The sequence below is a fragment of the Stegastes partitus genome, unplaced genomic scaffold (genome assembly GCF_000690725.1).
Source record: "Stegastes partitus isolate 25-593 unplaced genomic scaffold, Stegastes_partitus-1.0.2 Scaffold727, whole genome shotgun sequence".
Lineage (NCBI taxonomy): Eukaryota > Metazoa > Chordata > Actinopteri > Pomacentridae > Stegastes > Stegastes partitus.
In genome coordinates this window covers 288,888-302,746 of record NW_007578458.1, presented here as the reverse complement: position 1 = coordinate 302,746, position 13,859 = coordinate 288,888, and the positions used below count along the sequence as shown (strand labels likewise).

Below are 13,859 nucleotides of genomic sequence, written 5' to 3'. Positions count from 1 at the left end.
GGGAAGCTGAGAGAAGAAAGTGATAGTATGTTTTGGAAACCATTAGCTTGGGTGTTGTGTTATCAGCTGAAAGAATCAGGGCAAAGCAAACTGCTGCACTCTGCGTGGCTACACGTAACCGCATAAGACGGAATGGCTGTTGTGAAATATTGATTGTCACTTTTTATATCTGTGCATCACACTGCTGCAGTTTGGTCCTGAAAGCTGTGGTCACTTTCTGATCTGGCAAAGCTGGTGGCAGTTTCATTTCTCCCCTGTGGTGCCTGTTTGGGTGTGCAGTCGTGGCAGTGGATTCCATAGTGCTATTCTCATGTGCTTACATTGTAATGCCCCACTGTTTATTGTAAAATCTTTGTTGGGAGGACTAAGTGAAAGGGTTGTTCCTGTTCAAATGCTCAGTCTTTAATCTTACTGAGTGTGTGTGTGTGTGTTAGTATGTGGGGGTGCTGACCAACTGTCAGTGTTGTGTAAAAGATTACAACGTCTAAAAAGGTTTCAAGCCTCTATATAAGTTACATATGTTTTTATAGCCACTAAAACACATACTTCAGTAGACCTATACTTTAAGGATGGAATTCCTCAATGTACAACCTATGATTTCGAAGTTTTTAAAGCTTCTACAGAGATCTAAAGTTATCTGGATAGCTAGCTAAACTAATTATTAAATAACCATCCATTATTGGCAAGTCCAAGTCAAAACACACATTAATTAGGTCACGAAATCCCCAAAGACGCTAAAAAAACTGCACAGAAGCGCTACAAACCTGAATGTAATTCGATAAAAATGCTTGTTTATGTTAGGACTACTGTGATATACAGTTCAAAACTGAAACACAGTGCCTCAGCTCCAGTCATCTGCATCATCTCTGTTCTGTGTTTGTGCTATCTTCAGCTATTCACTTAGTCTGACACTGTGTGTTGATTTCCCAAATTCCACAGAGGTTGAATGTTGGAGTGGTGTTTTAATAAAGGAAGGAACTGCAAGGCTGCCAGGCAGCGAGCCCAAAAAGGCAGACAGGCTATGAATGTTATAAACATCCCCTGGTGTTTGGGCCAAGCGGCTTAGTTAAATTTTAAATGAGATGTATTATGGCTAAATCAAGCCATACTGTTTGCAAACATGAGAGCTTGGCCAAATCCCTGTTCCCTACTGCCAACATGGTGATGTTATACGGCTTATGTCTGCAAAGCTCATTCTTTACTCTATCAGAGAAATGGGCAGAAATCATTGATTGATGAGGGTTGCCTTGACGTCAAATAACAGTTGTAGGCGTAAATAGCTCATAGAGAAGACACTAAAGGCTCTAATTAAACCCCTCTGTGTTTATCATGTGTTATCCATTTTGAAATGGCAGCGATGTTCAAGCAAGGGTGGAATTAATTGGCTCAATTCAATCAATTACCATTTGATTAGGGTATTCCCTCTGGCACAGTTATATTTCCCATTCGGTTTGTCTAATTGTAGCTCAGATTTCTGTATGTGCTGGAAGTCTTTTGCAAGCCCTTTGTTATAATGTTTGGCAGAGAAAAGGGGCTCTACGTTCTACAAAATAAATATTTTCTTATGGAAATAGTTCCATACAATATTACAGGCTCTGTTGACCCTAATTGATTGTGCTCGTGCAACAACAGCTGTTCACATTGACCACCTATATTATTCTTTATTGAAATACGATGCCTTAAACAGGGTGAACAGCTGTTTTAATTATTCATACTGTAATTGGTGAGGGCCGAGCTCTGTTCCCTGATGTTTAGCTTGATTTGCATATGATTTTCTTCCTCCCAGATTGTTGCGATATCTGATCCTGCATGTGCAGTCAATTTCTGGCACACCCAACACATGGAGAAAACAGGGGAAGATTGAAACCAACAATATCAGTTGAACTATCTGACTCAATATCACAACAATAGAACCTGTTTCTTACATTTGGCAGTTTCATATGACAGTGAGATATAATTATTTGATATCTGTGTTTGGCTCCTGAATGTTGATTTGTCTCTGGGTATTGTGTAACTACTAACTAGTCATCTATTGGATGATAAAACAAATGTATTATGTACTAACTTCCTCTACAGCAATAAGGAAATTGTGTGAATATCTAAGTTTCACCACCATGAAAGCACATAATGAAAATGGAGAGTTCAGTTGCCTGAACAAACCCCAAGCATCGCTATCTCACCACCTCAGAAACAGCAGATCGTCTCAACAAGGGTTTCTTTAACATTTCTGTATTTATTTCACATTACTGATAGTTTACCTTAAAGCTGATTTATCTTTCCCTGTCTAATGTGTACCAAAGTGAGTTGCAGTGGTACCGTTTATTTATCTTGATTTGCATGCATTTGTTTCTGTTTTTTATTGTTAAAATTGTTACCTCTGTGCCTTGGGGGGAAAAACTTATTTAAACTCAAAATAAAGTAGTTTAATTCCATACCAACTGTTTTCCTCCTCATTTTTACTAAAATGGAACATTCAAAATAATCAACAATAAAATACCATCTGAAATGAAATATTTTAAATTGATTCATTTTTCAGCCTTAACACCCAATCATAGTTGAGATGCTGTTATTTTTTTTCTTTCTTCTTTTTTCTATTTACGCTTCATTTTCTTCCCTATAGGCAACAATCCTCTTTAGTGTGTGACTTGCATTAAATCACACCCCCATCTCCCCTGGCTTCCATGAGCGCTCACACCAGCGGGAAAGTGATGCATGTCATTGCGAGTTAACACATAAAACACTGATCATATGTTTACATACAAACATCCTCAGGGCTTAATCTCACGTTGCTTCCAAGGTTTTTTTGCTGGATGAAATCAGATATATGATTAATACTGCTTTTATTTTCTGACTTTTAATCTTTTTTTTTTTTTCTTTTTCCAAGCAAACACATGTATCATTGAGTGCAGAGAGCTGGACATTCACTTGCATTATAATGTTCTTTTATGCTTAAATTGAATTTTGTGGCTATTTTTATGCCTAGGAAATCTTCACGCAGACAACTACAGAGAAGGTCCTTGAGTTCAGTCTGGTATTGTGTATATAAGGAATTGTGTGTCACAGCAAATGCATGGTGGAGGGACTGTATTGTGATTGAAGTGACACTTTGATGACCTAGGTCTGAAAATGTCATAGAACCAGGGGGTAGTTGTTCTTATTTATATACAGCATCTGGCCTTCGCTATGCTTTAATGGATGTAAGGTGCATCACCATGGTAGTGAACCACAGAGGAGTATTGGAGTATGATTGGATGATATGTTGACATTTTCCAATACATTCGCTGAGTTGTCTGACACTGCTTGAAAAATAGTGAAATGCCATCAGATCAGTGTTCTATACATAGTTTTATTTGTAGTGGTCAGCCACAATGTTGATTTTCTATTTATTTATTTTTTGCTATTTAAATTGGGTAAAATCATATTTTATTGCAGAGCTGTGCCATGCCTTTTCTCTCACTCTCTGACTCAAAAACATATCAACAACAGGCCTGTGTTTGAACAGTTCTCGTGTTCATGCACATAATGAATTAAAGCATTGATGGGTGGGATGATTGTTCTTGGCTTTTCCCTGCATAGTGGAATTTATCCAGAGTCCTTGAATGGTTAGAGTCACAAACACGTCTGCACAAATTTGTCCAAAACTAATGCATTTAAGTGGACTTTAATAGATATGTCTGTTTGCAGTCTGTTCTCCAGTTCCTAGCGCAGCTTTGAATTGCACTGTACAGGTTAATTAAGCACTTTACTGAGTTGAATTCTGAAGGAGGTAGATCATTAAATAAGCAAACTGAAATGACAAAAATCACACCAAAAAGAAGAAACGCTATTCGATGAATTCAGCCAATTGCCGTTGTTGTAGCTGTTATATGCATCTGATTGCCCAAGGTACACTGAAGTAGCTGCCTTACAGACCATCTGGTATGGCAGTTAGACATGCAGACTGGTGAGCCTCATCCCAATACTATGATGTGTGTATAGTGGATGGTATTTGTGGTGCTAATAAAATGTTTGACCTGCTTGCACAGGATCATCCACAGAACTCAATGTGAAAAGCACCTTCCTCTGAGGTCTGGGAAAAAAAGAGGAAACCTTTTAAGTATAATAACAAAACCAATAGTATCCAAGCAGGTTAAACCCATCCTAACCTCTGCTTAACCTCTTATTTATTGAAAAGTACAAAGGGATTTGAATAAGCCTCATGAAACGTAATTGAGATCATACGAACTATTTGGGTCAATCTTGCTATAAATAAATATTGTGCCAAAATACCTAAACTGTGCAGAGTTCCAATAAAGAATCTTTGGCTCCAAGGTTTAAATTGCTACCAGTACTACTACTGGTATTTAACTACTGGCTGAGCAATGCATTTTGGGCAGTCATTAGCTCCATGACACCCTGCGGGTGCAATGGGTAAGTGTTGGTCCGGTACCTTCTGGCAGACTGACAGGAGGCCCATTAACTATTGCAGTCATGACTAACTCCAGCCTGTCTGGCTGCCCACTCTGCTACAGGCTCCCCCAGTCATCCACCCAGACATGGCAGCTGTGGTGGATACTGCAGCCTGGGGTTCACCTTTACAGTGGCAGGTTTCAGAAGTTGGCATGTCTGCTGATGTACGCTTGGCTTTCATTTGGATTAGTGCAGACGAGCTAAAAATTATTCCATATGGCACAATGAGGCCAGCGTACTACCACCAGGACCTCTGGCCACGTGTCTGGTGCATCCTAGTCAGGGTGATTCACAAGTCAGACTGGTATTCCCTCCAGCCATGCATCTAATGAATATTAAAATAATACATTTGGAAATGGAGAGATCTGACTCATTAGGGTCCTGATTTTCAGCCTGCTGCCTGCTTCTTGTTGACTCTTATCCAAGAAGACAGTCTACATCTTGCAGAAAGTTTGTTAAATGTCACATAGTTATAATGTCACTGTTGTGAACCATGGCAAGCTTTTGATGGCATTTAAGTTTTAAGGTCAGTGAAAAGGTTGCGGTGTAGATGGTTTGGAGGTGAACATATTGACAGAGAAATGTCTCTTTGATTTGGGAATCTCACTGTAACAACATTCGAGTAAAAAATGTTCGGAATGTATTTGATTTAACGCTGTGGATGAAAACACAAGCTTAGTGCTGTTGGTTATGAGCCTCAGTAGTTAACATTAGTTTAATTGGTGTAACAGCTGGATGGGGTTTATGTAAAGAGCCAGAAGGGCTGTGCATTTGGATAAACAGGGCTTGAGACGGTTGCATTTACTGACAGAATGAAAATATGTGAATGCATATTAAGCCAGCTGACCAGGACATTGCAGTGACAGGAGCTTGTACTTAATTTACTTTATTTATTTTGCAAGTTGCCAACCAGTTTCTCTAAATTTGGATGTTAGAGCTGACAAGGAAGATTCTTTCTCTAATTCTGTACTTAACATACACAGAGTATGTCTTTTTTTTTTTTTTAGTCTCTCTCACAACTTACCACTTGTAACCTGTTCTATCCGTAGTAAACACATTACTGAGCTTAAATATTTCATTTTGACAGAAAGCATTTTAGCTCAGTGTACAACCTGATGGATGAGAGTTCTTGTTATGTTGTTTGTAGCTGCTCAAATGTGCCACATGACATAACTTAGCAGTGATTGCTGGAAGAAGTTTTGTTTGTGCCAGTTTTTAGCCTGCAGGCAGGCTTCATCTTCTCGTGGCTCAAGTCCACTGTATTGAATATTTATCAAGCTTTCATGTTTCATTTAAATATGCTCAAGCGTCACAACATATTACTGAGTCTGCCTGTGGATGTTTTTTTTTTTCTTGATCACCTAGTTAAAAGTTTGATGATTTGAATTTTAAAGTTGTTTACTTCAAAGTCTTTCTTAATGAAACAGATCCAAGACAGACCCCATGAATCAGCTTGTGGAGTAAACAAGGGGGAGTCTGAGCCGCTGACACTTAGCTTTTAGCTCTTTTTTTAAGTTTGTCTCTGGAGTCCTCCTTAAAGGAAAAAAAAGGAGATTCAAAGTGCAAGACATATTACATGGATAACATGAGACCCAGTCAAACCACACAGGGTCAACCATGAATGTAACCTTATGAAGTGAAAGATGGCTTCTTGGCTTGTTGTTCAAATATATATTTTTCCTTTGAGCTACGCTGCACACATAGGCTCGTTGCTGTTTGCCAAGTAAAGACTGATTTGTGTCTTTAAAGTGTGGAGATGGATTCCTTCCTTTAGTGTGTGCTGTGTACAAGAAGTGCCACGTATAGATTGCCTTTCCTCCCTTGTCCTAATATCGTTGTCAAGGTTATAGACACATCTGATCCACTGTATCCATTATTCAAGCAGTTTTCTCTGACTCCAATTAGACATTAATCACGTAATGGCCTCCGCCGTGGCCAATAAAGTATATGAGAAACGTGACTGTGTTCGCCTATTATCTCATTAGCTCAGTGACATATTTATGATTTGTCTCCCGTACTGTATAAGTTTTACATACAGGGTAGCACACAAGAAGTTTTTGTGCTGCACAAATTGCTTTGTTCTTAATTATCTGCGTCGTCTACCCACAAGAGAAGACAGAGTATAACCCTCCTGCACTTAAAATTTATGGCATGTATGAATTACAGTCTGCAGATTCTCTCTTGCAGCTCGCAGTAGATAAACCGTTCCACAGAAAGATTTATTCAGACCTGCTGTGTGAGGTGAATGCATACATCCATTTAGTGTTAGTGGTTTTATATCCATAACATCATGTCTGTACCACAGAGAACAGCAGTAATTATATCTATCTGAAAAACAGAAAGCATTTGCCAGTGAGTGGAGAAATTATCTTTTTTAGTTTGGCCTCTTTCTAGGGCTAAACCATATGAAGAAAATACATCATATTGTGGTTATTTTTGACAATATTGTGAAACAAGTCACAATTTTTGTAGAAGTTGGCATTTCTTTCATCTCTATATCCATCCATCCATCCATCCATCCATCCATCCATCCATCCATCCATCCATTATCTATACACCGCTTAATCCTCACTAGGGTCACGAGGGCGCTGGAGCCTATCCCGGCCGACTTAGGGCGAAGGCAGGGTACACCCCGGACAGGTCCATCACAGGGCTACACTTAGAGACAGACAACCAAGCACACTGACATTCACACACATGTAGAATCACCAGTTAACCTCAACATGTTTTTGGACTGTGTGGGAGGAAGCCGGAGCACCTGGAGAGAACCCACGCTGCACGGGGAGAACTTGCAAACACCACGCAGAAAGATCCTAGGTGTCCTCACTGGGATGTGAACCGGCAGCCTTCTAGCTGCGAGGCAACAGTTCTAACCACTGATCCACCTTGCAGCCCCATCTCTTTTATACTAAAAATAAATGATGTGATTTTTGTGCAGGTCGGAGCATCAGAAATCTGCATCAGAAATATGCAACTTCTGCTATTTGGGCATTGCACTTGGTTGGCCATATTGTGGACTCGATAATATTTTAATTGATTGATCAGCCTTCTTTTGTCGTCTTCTTCTTTCACTTTTTAAAGTGGTAGCAGTCTCTTCTCTTGTTTTATTTCCATGTGATTCCACCTGAGAGACTTCAGTAGATTTTTGCTGACATTCATTTGGTAGCTTCCTATGTAGGAATAGAATTATATCAGAATGTTGTTTGTTTTTCCTCCCAAAACAAATACACACAATGCCTATCATGTGTTTTCTGGGTCTCAGGATAAAACCTGATGTTGAGGAGATTTGAAAATTCTTCCAGCACCTAATGGAAATAAATTCATACAGAGAGTAAGTTGTTCTGTCAAAAGCAAATCTACAAAGAAGCTGAACCTATCAGGCTGATCCATTAGTAGCTTTCAAATCGAGATCTCAATTTAAAACAATGCAATTAACAAATTGAAACGACTGCAGTTTAGGATGTACATTCTGCAGCGCCTCTCATCCAGAGTTTAGACATCCAGTAGCTTTACAAATTCATACCATCCTTCTTGCGTGACAGGCACACTTTTAAGGTATCCTATGTGGTAATGCTCCATCAGATATTTTCTAGTACACAGTAGATATTAACCGGAAGCCTGACTTTAAATATATGATATTAAAAATCTAACCACAATATCTATCAGTAAAATCCCAATTAGATAATCTCCCCAAATTGTTCAGCCTGAGCTGAAACCACATGGAAAAGAAGAAAGTGATGTCAAACACAAGAGAACTAGTCAGTACAACACAATACAGTTCTTAAGCACTACAAACTAAATACTGTAACCTTCCTGATGGTTGGATTTATTACACGACTGTAAGATAACTGTACTTAATAAACTGTTACATGATAAAATACATGGTAAAGTGGATATATTGGATGTTTGCAGTCCTGTGTTTATGTTTCCTTTTTATCACTGTCTCAAAGCACCTGAGCGGAAATAATGAACAGCTGTTGTCAAAATATTTGCCATTTCCTGATCATCAGACTGAATCTTAATGTTGCCCTCAGATTTCCCCAAAGCACAGCATTTCACTGCTGATAATGATAGCTGTTTCAGTGGATGTCCTCGTACCATTTTCATGCAGCTCTGTGATTGTAATTAGGTTTGACTCTTAGTATGTCCCATCAATATACAATTACGCTCAAACTGCCAACAATGGCTTGGCCTCCGTCCTAAACCACCATACGTGCAGCACGGCGGCTGAGATTCTGGGCTCTGCTGATAACATCAGTTACACTCCATATAGCCTTGATGTTAACATCTGAACAACATCTGTGCTACTCACCTTCAGCGTATGAGCTAATGGTGCCCAGTGGACAACGTGCACTGTGAAATGTTGAGTTATTTTCAGCTTCGCTAGCAAATCTGGCATATGTATCAGTGTCACACATGCTTGCCAGATTTCAAACAACGCTGGAAGTCCACTGTGAGCTCCACAGAAAGGAGTCAAGGCTTATGGCCGTTTGCCATATCTTTGATGCCATTTTCCTTTTTAAAAATGAAAAAGATTTCTCTCTGTATGCTCTGCAGAAAGAGCACCTTATAGTTTATTTTAAACTGTGACCGTTTTAGTGTTGGTTTAAAGTTTTCCCTCACTTTCTGTCAACTTATTGTACAACAAAAATCAAAACTATATCAAGAAATTCATTAAATATCTAGAAACCTGTATGTTATTTTAAATAGCCACCTTTATAAGTAATACGATGGTGCAAATACAGCCTGCCCAGAGTACCGCTGCTCACTTTATACCACAGAGTTTGTTTTGCTGCACAGTGTGCCACATAGACAGCTGCTCACTCATACCTGTAAAAGCTCCAGTCAGTTTCGTCTCTCTTAGCTTCAGCTGCTCGGATGTTTTGGCCCGTTTTTCTGGCCTGCTTCCCTGCTTTGGCTCGATTCGAACCAATAATTAACCAGCCTTTCCACCTCGCCTCATCTGCTTAAGTGAAATTAAACGGATGAACGAGTGGAAGAAAGTCGAGGAAATGAAGTGTGCTCAGCTAGGCTCCACGTTAATAGAGAACCCAGACGGCACTATTGACTTTTTTTCCCCCCCTAACTGTCAGATTAACGTTTTTCTCAGAGAAAACAAGAACATTAAGGTGACTTTCCCATCAAGGTGTTGAGCTGGAAGTTTCTTGCTTTGCACTCATGAAATTTCCTCAAAACGCACTCTTGAACAGACGTGCATTTGAATGGTTAGAACAGTCTAATTTCAGGCAGGTTAGACTTAAAAAATAGATGACCATGACAGTAATAGTTTAACCACCAAGTGTTTGCAGATGTTGGTGTCTGATAAACAACCTCTGCACACTTCTGATGGCTGTTATTATATGTTAACTTTGTACCTGTTTGTACAAAGCGAACATAAAAAAGAGGATGTGAGTGTTCTGTGATGGGGAAGCTGGAAAAAAATAATGCAGAATGTGCATTTCTGTGAGGAATGACGGGAAGCGGTACGACAGGTATTGTATCTGCCAGGCCTGCAGGATGGACAGAGCAAATAAAAATTAGCCCCACTGACCCTTTGTCACAGCCTAATGACCCAGGAGGCTTTCCTGTAGGGTTTTATTAAATGTTTACACAGTTAGACAATTATACACATGATTGTACACAGTGTGCTTGTTTGTCATTCATAAATATAATGACAAAGTGTTATTTTACATTCATACTTAGTTCAGTCAACTTGATTTATTAAACTGGCTTTAGCATACGTCAGAACACTGTCATGACTGTATGTCCATGCTTCCTGTATCGGAAGATAGATTGCGATATGTGAACGAGTTCTATTTCTGTGGCGAGCATGATAATATATGCTTGTACGAGCAGGATCCAGTGCATGGCCAATTGCAGCAGTAAACAAACTGACTCAACCACCAGGGTCATTTAGATCTCGCCACACATAATTACAATGCCAAATGCGGCTGAGAGGATCAGAGGACGGCAGCCAAGTCTGCATTTTAACAAGGCTTTTGTCTGCACGCTCATTGTAGGATTAGATGCAAAATATATCACAGGAAAATGTACTATGTGTGGCTTTGTTTTTACTGACTTTGTTCAATTAACTAGAACTCTTTCATCTTTATATGTTGATAAACTAGTGTACCCCACAGAGCTGCAACCATTCATCAATTTATCAACTGACAGAAAATTAATTAATCATTTTAAGTAAAAAAATTGCTGGTTGTAGCTTCTCAATTATCAGAATATTTTATCTAATTATCTACGATAACAAATGAAACATTGGGTTGGGCTGTTGATTGAATAAAACAAGCTGTTGAAATAGATAGAGAACTGTATTGATCCCCTAGGGGAAAATGCAGTTTTGCAGCAGCAATTTATGTTTAATAAAACACACAATAAAAAAAAAACGAAGAACACTTTTTATATAAAATATTTACTAGATTACCTAAATATAATTAGAAATGATTTAGAAAAACATAAAACTGGCACAGTGCAAATTAAAGTTAAACATCCAAAGTCCCCCAGAAGATAAGTCCCCTCTCCTTGCACAGATTGGAGTCACTGCATTTCTTCAGTGGGCAAGAATGACTTTCTGCAGTAGTCCTTACCACCTTGAAATAACAGACAGACATAGTGTGTTGTGGGAATTTTTAACAGGCGTCCTTCATCATTTAGGCAGCATGGTGGAGCAGTGGTTAGCACTTTCCCCTCACAACAACAATTCTCTGGGATTGATGCTCTCCCTGTACCTGCATGTTTTTGTTTTTTTTTGCTCTGGCTTCCTCTCACAGTCCAAACACAGGCATGGCAGATTCATTAGTGATTTTAAATCGACTGTAGGTGAAGCCTTGATTATGCAGATGTAAGCATCGACAGCTGCACACACCACAGATGCATAGTTGTTGTTTCTGTGCTGCTTTCTACTCTGCTGGGAGGACAGTACATTGTTGTCTACATATTTCTTGCATGCTAATTTTAGTTGCAAATACAGAGCACTGGAGCTCTGGAAGTAAACAGTCTAGCAGGAAAACAGCATTCATTTGTGTCCGTTGTCTTACTGTGTATTTTACACTGACATAATATTTTCTATATATACATAAATATATAGATTTCAACTTGTATGCTATTGATGCACTGGAGTATATCTACATCCTACTTCTCTGACCAATACAACCAACAAGTTCTCACTTTTAGGAAAATGTAACATTCAAATGGTTTCCCTTTTTGCTTAAAGGGAAAATTTAATTACGGTAAGTCGTCTGCTCTTATGTAGTGCCTTTGTACCTTAGTGGTACTCAGGTTGCTTTACAGTGTGTTTCTCATTCATCTATTCACACACTAATGGTGACAGAGCTGCCATTCAAGGTGCTTTCTTGCCATTGGGAGCAACTTCAGATTCAGTGTCTTGCCCAAGGACACTTCAACATGTGGAGGGGCTGAACCGCCAGCCTTGTGATTAGTGGCCAACCCACTCTACCACCTGAGCCACAATTTTCTAATCAATTAATCAGCCACCTGTTCTGCTGCTTCCTTGTTGTCTGTACTGAGAGCTCCCTGTTCATTTCCCTGTAAAACTTTTCCAGATGATACCATCTGGAAGAAACTGTGGTGGTTTTGTAAAGGGTAGTATATGGAATTTCTGATGATTATTCACATTTTAGAACATAATTTAACTTAGGTTCATTGATAAGCAGTCGTCCTCTTAAATTTCTGAATACTAGGATCAGTCAAATTTTATTTTCCTGCTATACTGTATTAGTTGCTCTACTTCTAAATTTCGTCACCACTTAATAATTTGCTATATTTCCTGTTCCTCTTCCTCACATTGCCATGGCCTTTATTTCACCTCTGGAGTGGAATTGTATGAATCATTTGTTTGTATTATTCAGTATCTGAATTCATAGTCTTAATTTAGAACCCTAAAGAATGAGATATACGATATAATGCAGTATAATGCCCTTTTTTCATGGATCATGAAGCAAATGCATTTATCTGACTGTAGTTGGAAGTAGTAGGCAGACTGGGTGACGATTCGGAAGAAGTATAGGAGAAAATACATTTGCCCTAAAGGAAAGAGGATAAAGACAAACGGGGGGAAAAAAGTGGGACAAAAGAGATAAGGAAACAAACGGTTGTGAATAAGGAGCAAAGTACAGAAGCATGGAGGAGGAAGAGATTAAAGGAGGAGGTGATGACTGAAGAGTAGAGACTCTGGATTGAGAAAATCTGTGGTCCAGTGACCCTTAACAATCCCCTAAGAGAGTATCAGAGGGTGAGAGGGTCTGCGAAAAGATAAAAGATCCAACTGAATGTGTTAAGGTTGCTCTCATAGTGATTAGCTGGATAGTAGCTCAAGTAAGCTTCTGCATAATTGCCATGCTGCCATATTTTATGTCTTTTAATTCTTTCCATTCTTGTCTCCAAGGTGCTGATCCTGAAATCTGTAATTGGAGCACTTTTATATATTGGTCACGGTGGAAATCTCATTTATTGTATCAATTAATTTGAAATGCATTTAGGAACCACTGTACGCATTGTGTGAGTTGTAGAGCCAAATGCATGGAGATGGTTTATAATGCATGGATTTGATTATTAAATTTTTCATTCCTGAGTGCTTATGCGTGACTTAATACAGTTTAAGCATTTTGCATTATTAAAATTTATTTGATATTTTTACAACATGGCTGTTATGCTCCTCTAAATGCAACCCTGGAGCTCACCTTTACACAGTATTGTAGAGTAATGCAGGAATATATAATCTCTTTTCTCTACTTTGGCTCAATGGCTGCGTTTTTTTAACGTGCTGTATAACGGTGACTTGACTTGACGGAGGGGACTGAAAACATACTAGAAAGATTAAAAGTAGTGGTAGAACAATAAATATAAAAGCATCTGTGATCGTATTTGATGCAAAATTCTAATAAAATTCCTTTTACCCTCTGAACCCCGAGCTGTTCATGGGTATTGTTTGCTCCTGTCCCATTTTAACTTCCTGTAAGCTGATTTTTAACTGCAATATAAAGTCCTGAACCTCTATGAAAACAGCACAACTATGGCTTGAAGCATTTTTTTTTACAGTACAACAAGTTAAAGTGCCTCAAATCATAAAAAAGAAGGGATGAAAATGTAATTTATTTTATTATTTATTTTAATAACATTTAAAACAACTGGAATCAACATGTCCAACATTTTGTCAAGTGTCCACAGGTGTTAGCAATACTGGGGGGGAAAAGATGGTTCTGCATACTATAGATATTGAACTACTTGTTCTTTTCAACCGCTACAAACTGGCTCTGCTGCTGAACTCTAGAAAGATGTTTCACTGTGCTGAATGTATCTCCCAACAGCTTGCTCCCCTGTATAGCATTTTTTCCGTTACCAAACTGTATTTCTATTATTGATCAAGTGTGTTTTGTTTC

The 13,859-nt window shown here is 38.8% G+C and overlaps 1 protein-coding gene across 1 annotated transcript in view; it reads left to right on the top strand.

The window, feature by feature from the left end:
• Nucleotides 1–13,859, top strand: part of LOC103364215 (sterile alpha motif domain-containing protein 5-like) — a 33,194-nt gene that overhangs the window by 16,336 nt on the left and 2,999 nt on the right. The gene's annotated exons all lie outside the window — the stretch shown is intronic.